Source organism: Scyliorhinus torazame, chromosome 12 (assembly GCF_047496885.1).
Source record: "Scyliorhinus torazame isolate Kashiwa2021f chromosome 12, sScyTor2.1, whole genome shotgun sequence".
Lineage (NCBI taxonomy): Eukaryota > Metazoa > Chordata > Chondrichthyes > Carcharhiniformes > Scyliorhinidae > Scyliorhinus > Scyliorhinus torazame.
Window position 1 is genome coordinate 176457997 of NC_092718.1, and position 14323 is coordinate 176472319.

At 45.3% G+C, this 14323-nt stretch overlaps 1 protein-coding gene across 1 annotated transcript in view; it reads right to left on the reverse strand.

Annotated features, from left to right (window-relative positions):
- The window catches only part of nipsnap2 (nipsnap homolog 2), a 59866-nt gene that overhangs the window by 31158 nt on the left and 14385 nt on the right, over positions 1-14323 (reverse strand). The window lies entirely within an intron of this gene.

Sequence of the window (14323 nt, forward strand, 5' to 3'; positions counted from 1 at the left end):
ATTTCCAACCTCCACGTTATTTCGCTTTTGAAGGTGGGAAGGTCATGTTTAGAAATGCTTAAAACAGGCTATAGAATAGGTGCTGAAGGGAAAAGACAGGTATGGACAAAATTGAAAGGAACACATAACTGCAAAAAATGAGATTATTCCAATGTCTTAAAGCTCAGGCAGCACAGCAGTTTGAGATTATAAAAATCGCACAGAAGTTAAGAATCGAGTTAGAAGAGCCCCCACAGATAACTGCAAAATTATAAATACAGTAATAAAAGTCTGTGCAAGTGATCAGTTTCTGCCCACAAATCTTACATTCTGCACATATATAATGGGAGAATCATATATAATAATAATTTTTATTGTCACAAGTAGGATTACATTAACACTGCAATTAAGTTACTGCGAAAAGCCCCTAGTCACCACACTCTGGCGCCTATTTGGGTACACAGAGGGAGAATTCAGCAGGTCCAGTTCACCTGACAGCACATATTTTGGGACATGTGGGAGGAAACCGGAGCACCCGGAGGAAAACCACGTAGACACAGGGAGAACGTGCAGGCTCCGCATGGTCCTAAACATGTTAAAATTTATCATGGAAAATATATCAACATTTTAAAAATAGGTTTTGTTGTAAATCGATTAAATCACTGAAAATGCTTTTTGAAAGATATTTCATGCACTATCGGACCTGTCTCCAAATCAGAGGAGTTCTCCCCACCCATATGAAGCCAGTTATGAGTCGCTTCATCTCCTGAAAAAAAGACGTTGGCAAAAAAACCGGGAGGCATTGAAATAAGATCACAAATCGCGATAAAATGTTCATCTTAATAGATTGAATTTGGCCCACCAGTGACAGTGGAAGGCTGTCCCACCTCTGCAAGTCCGCTCTCACCCAGCTCGCCAAGGTTGTAAAATTCAATTTGCAAAGTCGCGACCAATCCCGGGTCACCTGAACCCACAAAAAGCGAAAACTGGTTGCCGGCAGACGGAATGGCAATCCCCCAACCCAGCACCTCCCCTCAGAGGGCTAACCATAAAATATTCACTCTTGCCAACATTTAGTTTATATCCTTAAAAGGGACCAAACCTCTGCAATATCTTCCCCATAACTGGCCCTGGAATCCTAACATACAGTACAGGGGTTGTCCGTGTACAGGGATACTCTGTGCTCTACTCCACCCCTGACAATCCCCCTCCACTTTTCCAAGGCCCTCAAAGCAATCGCCAATGGTTTGATTGCCAATGCGAACAACAGCGGGTACATAGGGCATCCCTGCCTCATCCCCCTGTGGAGCCTGAATGACCCCGAATTCATGTTCCTATTTCAAACACTAGCAGCCGGCACTTCATAGAACAGCAGGACAAAGATGCAAACCGAGGACCAATCCCAAACTTCTCCAAAAAAGCGAACAAGTAGCTAAACTCGACCCGATCGAACGTCTTTTCGGCGTCCTGAGACACAATAATCTACAGTTCTGGTCCCACTGCCAGTGTAAGAAGTACATTAAGTAGCCGCCTCATGTTGGATGACAGTTTCTTACAAACCCCGTCTGGTCTTCCTCCGCCACCTCCAGGAGGCAAGGCTCCAGCCTCAACGCTAAGACTTTGGCCAAACGTTTAACATCCATGATAAGCAGAGAGATTGGGCAGTACGACCCACACTCTTCAGAAGGAGGGAGATGGATGCCTGCCTCAACATTTCCGGAAGGGAACCCCGCGCCAATGAGTCATTAAACATCCCCAATACCAATGGGGTCAGCTGGTCCGTGAACCTTTTGTAAAATTCTACTAGGAACCTATCAGGCCCCCGACGCCTTCCCCACCTGCATCTTATGTCGAGTCCTGCGGACCTCCTCCAACCCCATCAGCACCTCCAATGTCTCATGCAACCCATCTCTCACCAGAGGAAACTCCAAGCTCTCCAAAAACTCAACCATCTCCTACTCATTCTCTGGCAGCTCTGACCTGCAAACCCCTCATAAAAGGAAAACACTTTATTAATTTTCTATGGGGTAGAGACCAACCCACCCCCAGATTCCCACATCTGCATAATTTTCCTGGCAGCCTCTTGCCGCCTTAACTGATCATCTTAGTTCTTCACACAGTCCTGTTGCTCGTTTGCTGGCAGCTACAAAATGGAGGAATCTTTCCTCCCATGATTTTGCACCCAAAGCACGGACATGTGAATGGCTTACTCGCTCTTTCAACTTCTTCCATCGGGCAGGATACAAAAGTCTGAGAACACGCACGAACAGATTGTTCCCCGCTGTTACCAGACTCCTAAACAACCCTCTTATGGACTGATATGATTAATACTACACTCCTGTATGCTTCACCTGATGCCGGTGTGCATGTACATTTACATTGTGTGCCTTGTGTTGCCCTATTACGTATTTTCTTTTCATGTACAAATGATCTGTTTGAGCTGCAGGCAGAAAAACACTTTTCACTGTACCTCGGTACACGTGACAATAAACAAATCCAATCCAATCTGCCAGGCGCCTGACCTGCTCTCTGCCATCTCTTCTGGCAGGAAGACTCCATCATTTTATATAAAGGCTGGTCACTGCCGTTGGTCGCTTCTCCCGCGATTTAGAACTCCGTGACCCTCCCAACACCCGCCCGCAGGTCGCGATGCTGCATTTGAAAAATCCTGAGTTGGACAGTATTATGGAAGTGATGGTGATGACATGGAAATTTGGTCGTAAGCTTATCTTAGGGTCAAATGTGATATAGAGGCTGTGAACAGTCTGGTTTTGCCTTGCAACTGTTATCAGGGATGAAGTTGGTGGCATGGGAGCAGAGCTTGTGGGGTAGGGTTGGGAAAACAAAAACAAAATGTGCTCCAATCTTCCCAGTAGTTAATTGGAGGTCATAATAACACGGAGGAGAATAATTGTTGAGGTTACAGAAAAATTAAAGCATTCAAATGAATGGACAAAGATGTAAGAATGTTTGCTGGGACACCCGAGGGGTTCAGTCTATGACCAGGTCTCCTGACTAACATTCATCCATTATCACAAATGGATGGCCTCGTTATTGATCGCTTTGTTGTTTGTAGGACCTGGTGATGTGCTTTAGGATGTTCTACAGTCATGAAAGGTATTTAATAAACGCAAGTTTGTTCCATATGTGTAAGTTAAGAAAGGAAAATTGGAACAATTCAAACAAGAGGGTCAGTGCAGGCTCAAAGAGGGTGGTACTGAGAAGCATTCTGAAAGAAATCAGCACAGTCACTGCAACTTGGAAGCGGAGTGAGGAGCAGGACCCTTGCACTCAACAGGAGTAATAATATCCACCAGAGAGTGGTACTGAGAAGCATTCTGGGAGAAATCAGCACAGTCACCATAGATTGGAAGGAGATTGAGGAGGACCTACTGCCAATGAATGGACTAGCCCAAAACAATACATTAAAAAAAAATTCATTTTACAGGATGTGGGCGTCGCTGGTTAGGCCAGCATTTATTGCCCATTCCCAGTTGCCCTTCAGAAGGTGGTGGTGAGTTGCTTTCTTGAACCGCTGCAGTCCTTGAGGTCTAGGTACACCCACTGTGTGCTATTAGGGAGGGAGCTCCAGGATGTTGCCCCAGTGTCAGTGAAGGAATGGCGATATATTTCCATGGGTGGTGAGTGGCTTGGAGGGGAAACCCCAGGTAGTGGGATTCACAGGTATCTGCTGCTCTTGTCCTTCTAGACAGTAGTGGTTGTGGGTTTGGAAGGTGCTGTCTGAGGAACCTTGGAGAATTACTGCATTGCATCTTGGAGATGGTACACAAGGCAGCCACTGTTTGTCAGTGGTGGAAGGGAGAGCCCCATCAAGTGGGCTGCTTTTTCCTGGATGGTGTCGAGCTTCCGAGTGTCATTGGAGCTGCACTCATCCAGACAAGTAGAGAGTATTCCATTACACACCTGACTTGTGCCTTGTAGATGGTGGACAGGCTTTGGACGGTCAGGAGGTGAGTTACTTGCCGTGGGATTCCTAGCCTTTGACCTGCCCTGGTAGCCACAGTATTAATGTGGCTTGTCCAGTTCAGTTTCTGATCAATGGTAATCCCCAGGATGTTGATTGCTGTGGTGTTTCCATCCATCCCTCCCTCCTCCTCAAACCAAGGAATAAAAAGAGGGGGAAGAAACAGTACTTAAAGAGAGCACCAGACCTGCGAGGGACACTGTTCGGAGTGTGGATTTAATAAGGCAGCTGATTGGTGAATAAGTCCTCGTGAGTATTTTCAATCTATTAAAGTAATTTAATATTTAACGGAGGGTTAGTCATGACAGATGGTGGGCTTGGTGTTCCGCCTGCGAGATGTGGTCAATCATGGATGCTGACAGCATCCCTGACAATTCCATCTGCAGGCAGAGTATCCAACTGCACTTGCTGACTAAACGAATGGATCGATTTGAGCAGCAGTTGGAGGTACTAAAGAGCAACCAAATGGCAGAAAGCCTCATAGATAGAGGTTATAGAGACCTGGTCACACCCAAACGAGAGGAAGATAGATGGGCGACTGCTTGAAGGGGCAGGCAGTCAGTGCAGAGGTTCCCCGGTGGCTGTGCCCCTAACAAGTATGCCCTTTTGGATACTGATGAGGGGGATAGCCCATCAGGTGACAGCAGTAGGCAGAGCAGTGGCACCACAGCTGGCTCTGCTGTAGAGAGGAGGGCGGGGGGGGGGCAATGCATAATAGAGCAAAACTAATTGGGGATTCAATAGTCAGGAGCGAAGATAGGTGCTTCTGTGGTCACGAAAGAGACCCCAGGATGGTGTGTTATCTCCCTGGTGAATGAAATGAATGAAATGAAAATTCGCTTATTGTCACAAGTAAGCTTCAAATGAAGTTACTGTCAAAAGCCACTAGTCGCCACATTCCGGCGCCTGTTCGGGGAGGCTGGTACCAGGTTCATGGCTGTTTCAAGCAGGTACAGGGCATCCTGAAACAGGAAGGCAAACAGACAGATGTCATTGTTCACATTGGTACAAATGATAGGCAGGAAGAGTAGCAAGGTCCTGCAAATACATTACAGGGAGTTAGGTAGTAAGCTAAAAAGGACCTCTAAAATAGTAATTTCAGGATTACTCCCCGTGCCACATGCTAGTGAGGCTAGGTACAGAGAGATACTACAGTTGAACACGCGGCTAGAGAGCTGGTGTAAGGAGGAGGGCTTCAGATATGTGGATCTTTGGGATGTTTTCCAGGGAAGGCAGGACCTGTACAAGAAGGACGGGTTGCACCTAAACTGGAGGGGCGCCAATATCCTGGCCGGGAGGTTTCTAATGTGATGGCAGGGGGCTGGGAACCAGAGCAATAGGCTAGCAAGTGTAGAGGCTTGGGAAGTGCTTGAGACTAAGACATATATAGCTAACCGGGAGAGCAGGCAGGGAGAGTTCGCTGAACTCAGAGACCCTGGTGGTCTGGAGTGTATTCACTTCAACGCAAGAAGTATAATAGGTATGATGGATGAACTTGGAGCCTGGGTTAATGTGGGGAATTATGATATTGTTGCTATTACGGAGACACGATTATAGAGAGACAGGACTGGCAGCTTAATGTTCCGGGATACCGATGTTTTAGACGAGACAGAGGGCAGAGCAGAATGGTGGGGTGAGTTGCATTACTGGTTAGGGAACAAATGTTGGGGTTGTACTATAGGCCTCCCAACAGTCAGCCGGATACAGAGGAACAGATATGTAGATTCTGGAAAGATGTGAAAATATCAGGGTTGTTGTGGTGGGTGATTTTTATTTCCCCCATATTGATTAGGACTCCCTTAGTGCCAGGGGATCGGATGGAGAGCAATTTGTTAGGTGTGTCCAGGAGGTGTTTTTGAAACAGTATGTTGATAGTCTAACCAGGGAGAACATAGAAAATACAGCACAGAACAGTCCCTTCGGCCCACGATGTTGTGCCGAACCTTTGTCCTAGATTAATCATAGATTATCATAGAATTTACAGTGCAGAAGGAGGCCATTCGGCCCATCGAGTCTGCACCGGATCTTGGAAAGAGTACCCTACCCAAGGTCAACACCTCCACCCTATACCAGTAACCCCACCCAACACTAAGGGCAATTTATCATGGCCAATCCACCCAACCTGCACATCTTTGGACTGTGGGAGGAAACCGGAGCACCCGGAGGAAACCCACGCACACACGGGGAGGCTGTGCAGACTCGCACAGACAGTGACCCAAGCTGGAATCGAACCTGGGACCCTGGAGCTGTGAAGCAATTGTGCTGTCCACAATGCTATCGTGCTGCCCTTAAGAACAAATTAATCTACACTATAGCATTCTACCGTAATCCATGTACCTATCCAATAGCTGCTTGAAGGTCCCTAATGTTTCAGACTCAACTACTTCCACAGGCAGTGCATTCCATGCCCCCACTACTCTCTGGGTAAAGAACCTACCTCTGACATCCCCCCTATATCTTCCACCATTCACCTTACATTTATATCCCCTTGTAATGTTTTGTTCAACCTGGGGAAAAAGTCTCTGACTGTCTACTCTATCTATTCCCCTGATCATCTTATAAACCTCTATCAAGTTGCCCCTCATCCTTCTCCGTTCTAATGAGAAAAGGCCTAGCACCCTCAACCTTTCCTCGTAAGACCTACTCTCCATTCCAGGCAACATCCTGGTAAATCTCCTTTGCACCTTTTCCAAAGCTTCCACATCCTTCCTAAAATGAGGCGACCAGAACTGTACACAGTACTCCAAATGTGGCCTTACCAAAGTTTTGTACAGCTGCATCATCACCTCTCGGCTCTTAAATTCAATCCCTCTGTTAATGAACGCTAGCACACCATAGGCCTTCTTCACAGCTCTATCCACTTGAGTGGCAACTTTCAAAGATGTATGAACATGGACCCCAAGATCTCCTATGGAGAATGATAGGTCTGGCCCAAGAGTTAAAATTCTTAATTGGGGCAAGGCCAATTTTGATGGTATCAGACAGGAACTTGCAGAGGTAGATTGGGGGACACTATTGGCAGGCAAAGTGACGGCTGGTAAATGGGAGGCTTTTAAAAATGTGTTAACCAGGGTGCAGGGTAAGCACATTCCCTTTAGAGTGAAGGGCAAGGCTGGTAGAAGTAGGGAACCCTGGATGACTCGAGATATTGAGACTCTGGTCAAAAAGAAGAAGGAGGCATATGACGTACATAAGCAACTGGGATCAAGTGGATCCCTTGAAGAGTATAGAGATTGTCGAAATAGAGTTAAGAGGGAAATCAGGAGGGCAAAAAGGGGACATGAAATTGCTTTGGCAAATAATGCAAGGGAGAATCTAAAGAGATTCTACAGATACATAAAGGGGAAAAGAGTAACTCGGGACAGAGTCGGGCCTCTTAAGGATCAACAAGGACATCTATGTGCAGAGCCACAAGAGTTGGGTGAGATCCTGAATGAATATTTCTCATCGGTATTCACGGTGGAGAAAGGCATGGATGTTAGGAAACTAAGGGAAATAAATAGTGATGTCTTGAGAAGTGTACATATTACAGAGGAGGAGGTGCTGGAAGTCTTAAAGCGCATCAAGGTAGATAAATCCCCGGGACCTGATGAAATGTATCCCAGGATGTTGTGGGAGGCTAGGGAGGAAATTGCGGGTCCCCTAACCGAGATATTTGAATCATCAGCAGCCACAGGTGAGGTGCCTGAAGATTGGAGAGTGGCGAATGTTGTGCCCTTGTTTAAGAAGGGCAGCAGGGAAAAGCCTGGGAACTACAGACCGGTGAGCCTAACGTCTGTAGTAGGTAAGTTGCTAGAAGGTATTCTGAGAGACAGGATCTACAAGCATTTAGAGAGGCAAGGACTGATTCGGGGCAGTCAGCATGGCTTTGTGCGTGGAAAATCATGTCTCACAAATTTGATTGAGTTTTTTGAGGGAGTGACCAAGAAGGTAGATGAGGGCAGTGCAGTAGACGTTGTCTACATGGACTTTATCAAAGCCTTTGACAAGGTACCGCATGGTAGGTTGTTGCAGAAGGTTAAAGCTCACGGGATCCAGGGTGAGGTTGCCAATTGGATTCAAAATTGGCTGGACGACAGAAGGCAGAGGGTGGTTGTAGAGGGTTGTTTTTCAAACTGGAGGCCTGTGACCAGTGGTGTGCCTCAGGGATCGGTGCTGGGTCCACTGTTATTTGTGATTTATATTAATGATTTGGATGAGAATTTAGGAGGCATGGTTAGTAAGTTTGCAGATGACACCAAGATTGGTGGCACAGTGGATAGTGAAGGAGGTTATCTAGGATTGCAACGGGATCTTGATCAATTAGGCCAGTGGGCCGACGAATGGCAGATGGAGTTTAATTTAGATAAATGTGAGGTGATGCATTTTGGCAGATCGAATCAGGCCAGGACCTACTCAGTTAATGGTATGGCGTTGGGGAGAGTTATAGAACAAAGAGATCTAGGAGTACAGGTTCATAGCTCCTTGAAGGTGGAGTCGCAGGTGGTCAGGGTGGTGAAGAAGGCATTCGGCATGCTTGGTTTCATTGGTCAGAACATTGAATACAGGAGTTGGGACGTCTTGTTGAAGTTGTACAAGACATTGATACGGCCACACTTGGAATACTGTGTGCAGTTCTGGTCACCCTATTATAGAAAGGATATTATTAAACTAGAAAGAGTGCAGAAAAGATTTACTAGGATGTTGCCGGGACTTGATGGTTTGAGTTATAAGGAGAGGCTGGATAGACTGGGACTTTTTTCCCTGGAGCGTAGGAGGCTTAGGGGTGATCTTATAGAGGTCTATAAAATAATGAGGGGCATAGATAAGGTAGATAGTCAACATCTTTTCCCAAAGGTAGGGGAGTCTAAAACTAGAGGGCATAGGTTTAAGGTGAGAGGGGAGAGATTCAGAAGGGCCCAGAGGGGCAATTTCTTCACTCAGAGGGTAGTGAGTGTCTGGAATGGGCTGCCAGAGGTAGTAGTAGAGGCGGGTACAATTGTGTCTTTTAAAAAGCATTTAGATAGTTACATGGGTAAGATGGGTATAGAGGGTTATGGGCCAAGTGCGGGCAACTGGGACTAGCTTAATGGTAAAAACTGGGCGGCATGGACTGGTTGGGCCGAAGGGCCTGTTTCCATGCTGTAAACTTCTATGATTCTATGATTCTATCTCTCTGCTCCTCCACATTGCCTAGAAATCTACCGTTAACCCTGCATTCCGCATTCATATTTGTCCTTCCAAAATGGACAACCTCACACTTTTCAGGGTTAAACTCCATCTGCCACTTCTCAGCCCAGCTCTGCATCCTATCTATGTGTCTTTGCAGCCAACAACAGCCCTCCTCACTATCCACAACTGCACCAATCTTCGTATCGTCTGCAAATTTACTGACCCACCCTTCAACTCCCTCATCCAAGTCATTAATGAAAATTACAAACAGCAGAGGACCCAGAACTGATCCCTACAGACCTGGTATTGGGGCACGAGTCCGGCCAGGTGACCAAAGTTTCATTAGGGGAACATTTTGGGAATAGTGATCATAATTCCATAAGTTTTCGAATACTCATGGATAAGGACAAGAGTGGTCCTCGAGTGAGGGTGCTAAATGGGGGGGGGAATAAGCCAACGACAACAGAATTCAGCGAGAGCTGGAGAAAGTGGATTGGGAGCAGCTGTTTGAGCGTAAATTCACATTTGATACGTGGAAATCTTTTAAAGACCAGTTCATTCAGAGTGCAGGACAGGCATGTCCCTGCGAAAATGAAGGATAGAAATGGCAGGATTAGGGAACCATGGATGACAGGGGAAATTGTGAGACAATTGTGGCAAGCAGGGTCAAGCAAAATCCCATGGCCTTATACACGTATATAAGGAGCAAGAGGGTAGCTAGGGAAAGAATAGGCCCATTCAAGGGCAAAGGAGGGAAGTTATGCATGGAGTCAGAGGAAGTGGGTGAAATCCTGAATGAGTACTTGTATTGGTATTCACCAAGGAGAGGGACATGACGGATGTTGAGTTAGTGATGAGTGTATGAATACTCTAGGACACATCAGTATAATGAAGGAGGAAGTGTTGGATATCTTAAAATGCATCAAGGTGGACAAGTCCCCTGGGCCGGATGGGATATATCCCAGGTTACTGTGGGAGGCAAGAGAGAAAATAGCTGGGGCCTTAACAGATATCTTTGCATCATCTTTGACGACACGGAGGTTCCAGAGGACTGGAAAATAGCCAATGTTGCCCCTTTGTTTAAGAAGGGAAGCAGGGATAATTCAGGCCATTATAGGCCAGTGAGCCTGACTTCAGTGATGGGGAAGCTGTTGGAGAAGATACTGAGGGACACGATTTATTCACATTTGGAAGCAAATGGACTTGTTAGTGATAGGCAACATGGTTTTGTGCAGAGAAGATAATGTCTTGTTTTTTGAGGAGGTGACAAAATTAATTGATATGGGAGTCGTCTGCATGGACTTTAGCAAGGCGCTTGACAAGGTCCCTCATGGCAGACTGGTACAAAAGGTAAAGCTGCATTATTTATATATATATATATATATATATAAATAAATGATCTGAAGGAAAATGTAGATGGTCTGATCAGCAAGTTTGCAGATGACACCAAGATAGGTTGAATTGCAGATAGTGAAGGGGACTGTCAGAGAATACAACAGAATATAGATGGATTGGAGAGTTGGGCAGAAAAATAGCAGATGGAGTTCAATCCAGACAAATGATGCATTTTGGAAGATCAAATTCAGGTGTGAATCATACAGTAAATGGCAGAACCCTTAGGAGCATTGACATACAGAGAGATCTTGGTGTTCAGGTCCATAGCTCCATGAAAGTGGCAATGCTGGTGGAAAGGTATCAAAAAGGCATATGGCATGCTCATCTTCATTGGCCAGGGCATTAAGTACAAAAGTTGGCAGGTCTTGTTACAGTTGTATAAAACTTTAGTTGGCCATATTTGGAATATTGCATGCAGTTCTGGTCACTACGCTACTAGAAGGACATGGATGCTCTGAAGAGAGTGCAAAGAAGATTTACCAGGATGTTGCCTGGTCTGGAGGGTGTTAGCTATGAGGAGGTGTTAAATAAACTCGGATTGTTTTTGGTGGAAAGACGGAGGCTCAGGGGAGACCTGATTGAGGTCTGCCAACTTACGAGAGGTATAGATAGGGTGAATAGTCAGAAGCTTTTTCCCAATGTGGAAGGGTGAATAGTCAGAAGCTTTTTCCTAATGTGGAAGACTCAATTACAAGTGGCACAGTTTATAATGAGGGGGAGAAAGTTTAGGAGAGACATGTAGGGAAAGCTTTTCACGTAGGGGATGGTGGGTACCTGGAACGTGTTGCCAGTGGAGGTGGTGGCACGATAGCAATGTTTAACATGTATGTATCTTGATAAATGCATGAACGGGCAGGGAATGAAGGGATACAGATCGTTTGGGAAATTAGTAGGTCTAAATAAGGAATCTGGATCGGTGCAGGCTTGGTGGGCTAAAGGCCCTGTTCCTGAGCTGTAATGTTCTTTGCTATTTGATGGGCCAAATGGTCTCCTTCTACACGGGAGGAATTCTATGATACAATCAGGGTTAGGCTTTTGAGTTTGCAACTTGTGGTAGAATACAACTCTGTTGTTAATGACGACACACAATCTTATGGATGCCCAGTTTAGAATTGCTAGATCTGTTCTAAATGTATCGCATTTTTACACAGTCATAGTGCCAGACCAAATGATGGGAGGGTGTCCTCAATGTAAAGAGAAGATTTTGTCTCCACAAGGATTTTGCAGTGGTCAGTCCTACCAATATGGTCATGGACAGATGCAATAGTGCTGTGTAGTTTCGTGAGGACGAGGTCATGTATGCCTTTTCACTGGTGTTGTTTCGCTCATGCCTGCCACAAGATCAATCTGGCAGATATGCCCTTCAGACCTCAAGTCATTTTGGTTAGTGGTGGTCCCCAGCCACTCCTAGAGATTAACAATGACTTGGTGTTCATTCAGTGCACTTCCCACCCTCACAGTGCTTCCAGTAATGTTGAGGAGTACTGATTAATCAGGGTGTTACTAGGAATCAGATGCTAATCAGGAGGTCTCCATATCCATGTTTGACCCGAGGTCCTCAAACTTCATGGGGTTCAGAGTCAACATTGGAAACTCCGGGTGCCATTCAACCCCAATACTATACCACTACCTCTGGTGTGGCTGTCCTGTCAGTGGGATAAGACATGCCCAGGGATGATAATGGAGGAGTCTGGGACATGGGAAAAAGTGTAGATTGTGTGTGTGTTAAGAGTGCCGGGCTGTTGCTTGATTAGAGAGGTTGAGTCCTCCCAATTTTGGGACAATTCCCCAATGCTAGTGAGAACTTTGAAGGGTTGACTGGGCTGGGGCAGTTTTTGTTGTGTTTACTCTCTCAGTTGATTTTGTTCTTACTATGTCTTTTGGCAGCTTGCTAGGCTACTTCAGAGGATAGTTAAAGTCAACTGGAGTGCAGTGGACCTGGAGTCACGTGTTGGCCTGACCAGGTAAAAACAGCAGATTTACTTCCTGAAGGACATTAATAAATCAGATAGAACCACTTGGTAGTTTCATGGTTGCTGTTATTAGCTTTTTATTTAAAAAAAAACTTTTTACCAATTCATTTCTTTTCCAATTAAGGGGCAATTTAGCGTGGCCAATCCACCTACCCTGCACATCTTTGGGCTCTGGGGGTGAGACCCACGCAGACACAGGGTGAATGTGCAAACTCCACACGGACAGTGACCCGTGTTGGGATCGAACCAAGGTCCTCAGTGCTGTGAGCCAGCAGTGCTAACTACTGCGCCACCGTGCTGTCCCATTTAACATTTTATTTTAATATCGGATTTTGAAGTCCCCAGATAGGACACAGTATCTCCTGATCATTATTCCATTGTTTCTGGATTATCAGTCTAGTAACACAATCATTATGCCACCATACCTATACATATCTATTAAACATACACATCTAGGTTTGTATCTGAAGCACTCAAGGACTTGAAAGGACATTTAGAGATCTAGTGGTGGTTACCAAGGGGTCAAGGACAAGCTTTTTAAACAGAGGAATAATGGAAGTTTTGAAAGGGAGCAGGGCGATAGCATGAGAAGAGAAAATCATTTTCAATATAAAACAGAATTGAACAATGATGGCCGATGCAAACAGGACGGGCCGAAGAGCCTCTTTCTGTGCTGCAAAACTCATAATACTGATTGGTCAACATGTGAGGGAGAATAAGGTTAAGGCTGCAGGAGGTGAGTTCCATGAATGAGATTATCTTTGAAGGGTGGTGGGCACAAGAAACAAGAGAGCTCAGGGCTAGAGTGAGTGTATAGTAAAAGAGTGATGTTGTGGCAGAGAAACAGTTAACATACACATTGCCGAAGCAGACATGGCAATAATAGCTAAACTGACTGTGCACCAGACAAGTCTATTTTTCAAATTGTGGAATTGCTTGGGGGACCACGTGCCACAATTCTGGAAAATTAGAGTCAGATCTCACAATCTTTGCCGAAGTTGCCAGAGTTCCTTCAGTTGATTTATTTGTCTATATCTAAGTAACTTACTCCGCACTATCTCAATATGAAAAATAATCTTAATCTGCCTGGTTATTCTACAATCTCAATATTAACCTTCTCTGAAAAAACTGAGTGGTTTACTATATTTGCAATTCACGCCCAGCTTTCTTTCTTCATCTTTTGGTGGCACTACCTCAACTGTAATTACCTTCTTGACACATGTGCTTAAAAAAATCCTTTTATTACTTTCATCGCCATAATTTCACCTGATCCGCCCTTGTCACAGTTAATCAACTGCGTACAGTCTTGGTCACATTCAAACTTGACTATTCCTGTGTAATCCCAGCATGCCTCCCACATTGTTCCCTCCATAAACTTGTAGTCATCCAAAATTCTAATGCTCATGTCCTTAATCGCACCACAGCCAGTGCACCTATCATACCTGTGTTTGCTGACCTACGTTGGCTCCCAGTCAAGCAATAACTTGGGTTTAAAATTCTCATCCTCGTTTACAAATGCCTCCATAAACATCTTTTTAATATCCTCCAGCCTCACGACCCACCGTAACTGCACTCATCGAATTATGACCTCTTAAGCATTCCCAATTTTAATTGGGCCACCACTGCTGGTTGCACCATCAGCTGCTTAAGTTCTAAAGTCTGAATTCCTCCCTGCACCTCTTCAACTCTACCTCAAGATGCTCTTTATATTTCAACTTATTGCCCAACTGCTCTAATAGCACGGTTTTCAAAATGCTTTCATGGGATGTGGGCATCACTTGGAAGGCCAGAATCTAACTGCCTCGAGATGGTGGTGGTGAGCTGCCTTCTTGAACCACTG